The sequence below is a fragment of the Equus przewalskii genome, chromosome 17, assembly GCF_037783145.1.
Source record: "Equus przewalskii isolate Varuska chromosome 17, EquPr2, whole genome shotgun sequence".
Classification (NCBI taxonomy): Eukaryota; Metazoa; Chordata; class Mammalia; order Perissodactyla; family Equidae; genus Equus; species Equus przewalskii.
Genome location: NC_091847.1, coordinates 54,762,058 through 54,764,510, shown reverse-complemented (window position 1 = coordinate 54,764,510; position 2,453 = coordinate 54,762,058). Strand labels below are relative to the sequence as shown.

Below are 2,453 nucleotides of genomic sequence, written 5' to 3'. Positions count from 1 at the left end.
CACATCTGCCTCACCTGGCCTGCCCTTTTGTCCTCCCCAGATTCTCCACCCCGAGGCTCTCACTTCTTTCTGATTTGCACAGCAGCTCTCATCTGCTGTCATGAACACCATACTAATCCTGTTTTCCCTAAAACAAAACAAAACATAACAAAGTGTTTGCTTTGCATGAGTCAGGTTCCAAACAAAATCCATTTGGTGGATTGGTGAATTTTAATTGGCGGATGTTGGGGCTCTAGAGATGATGTCGAGGGTGGGATGCTGGTGCTGGACGCTGCATAGTGGGCAACCCCGGGCTCAGAGCCGGCAGCTGGGCGCTGAGGCAAAGTTTGAGGTGTTAGTGCACTGGGCTGTGCTCTGGGTGCTGGCCTGGGGCAGTGAGTGGTTCTGGTGGGACTAGAAGGGCAAGCAGCTGCACGAGTGCCAGTACTTCATGAGCAACAACTACCTACCAGGCTTCAGCTATGCCGGCTTTGGGCTGCAGCTCACCCTCGCCTTTTGCACCTAGTTGGTAAAGTTGGCAGATGTCTTCCAGACCACTGGGCCAGTATGTAGTCCTGACAATGAAGCATCAGAAGACTTCACAAACCGGCTGAGTCTTGTGTCTTGGAACTGGAACCTGCAGCCCCTTCGTGATTTGATGAGTTGATGAGTTGGGAACAGCTGTTCAGAAGAGGAACATATGCTATGGACTCTATCATTCATTCTTAGAATGGTTCCATCCACTCTACCTACTTGATAAGAAAAATGGCTTTGAAACATAGCATTTTGTCAGTGTGAACACAATGCCAGAGTTATATGACATTGTTAACAGGTACAAATCTGACCTGATTTGGTCTAATGGAGAGTGGAAATGTCCTGATACTTAGCAGAAGTCTACAAATTTTCTTTCTTGGCTTTACAATGATAGCTCTGTCAAGGATGAGGTGGTAGTAAATGACTAATGGGACCAGAAATGTTCCTGTTACCCTGGAGGATACTACAACTGTCAAGATAAATGCAAGCCAGAGAGGTTGCTAGATCACAAGTTGGAGACATGTACCACTGTTGACAAGTCATCCTGGGGCTATCATGGGGACATGGCCATGCCTGACATTGCAAATGAATCTGAAATCATTTCAGAACTCGTTCAGACAGTAAGTTTGGGAGGTAACTATCTTCTTAACATTGAACCAACTAAAGATGGACTGATTGTTCCCATCTTCCAAGAAAGGCTTTTTGCTGTTGGGAAACGGCTGAACATCACTGGGGAGGTTATTTATGCATCTAAACCATCAAGGGTACAATCAGAGAAGAATGTGATATCTATATGGTATATCTCAAAAGGATCAGGAGTCTTAACCTTCAGTCTCCCATGACTACCTCAACAACAAAGGTAAGAATTCTGGGAATCCAGGAAGAGCTGAAGTGGTCCACAGATCTGGATAAAGTCTTCCTCATTTCCCTGCCCAGCTTACCACCTCCTGCTGACCCAGTTAAGTTTGCTTTGACTGTAAAGCTGATAGGAATGGAGTGATTATTGGAGTTCATGAAGAATGGGACACTGCCTGATGTTTGCTTCTTTGATTTTCTTTGTATAGTACCATCATCATAATAAACTAACTTCTCTTCCCCACCGAGAGGATGGCTTTTCCAACACATTTTAATCAAAGGGACCGAGTACATTACACTGATGTCTCAATGGACCCAGTATCTGAGCTCCCTTGCTAGCATACCTCTCTCTGGTCAGCAAAAGAAGGTACTGAATAATTAAGCTCTGAGTTCATTCATTCCTACCTTTGGAAATTATGTACAATGGAAACTTCCCTTCATTCTCTGTGTTTGATAAGCCTACTTGCTTACTTAATGACTTTAGTTAAAGAATAAGCCAAGTCACCCTGTTGCCTATGGGAGGAGATGGAAAGAGTTTGGCAAGCTCAACCACATGCTATTTATTTAGCATCAATTGTCACCAACCCTCTCCTGACTCCAGACACCGCCCCCCCCCCCCATCCCAGTGCAGGAGAGCCTGGAGGGGAATGAAAAGGCTTGCTAAGCTGTTAATGGTCAACTCTTCAGAAGTTTCCAAAGCAAACCAAGAGCTCTAAAATTCAGTCAGTTTACAGCGATACTATTAAGAAAATGGATGTGATTCTACTTTGCCACTTAAAATATGATTAAATACATAAGTGTGCTTGTCAAAAAAATTTTATAGGTCTCCCTACCATTTCTCTTTTTTGTCTTGCAATTTGTTTTTAGTTATTGTTGAAGAAACTGGCTGCTTGTCCTGGGGTTTCCAACAATTTGGATTTTGCTGATTGTGTCTCTGTGATGTTGTTTAATGTGTTCCTCTGTCATTGTAAGCTATAAATTGGTATTTAGATCTAGACTCTTGATAAGATTCAGGTTCCATTATTTCATCAAGTATGTTTCATGCAGGTGGCAGCCCTATGGTGAAGTGGTTAAACTCAGTGTGC

General features: G+C 43.6%; 1 pseudogene; it reads left to right on the top strand.

Moving 5' to 3' along the window:
• The first annotated feature begins 241 nt into the window (after nt 1-241).
• On the top strand, nt 242-1,513 carry LOC103554409 (tissue alpha-L-fucosidase pseudogene; annotated as a pseudogene).
• The last annotated feature ends 940 nt before the right edge of the window (nt 1,514-2,453 follow it).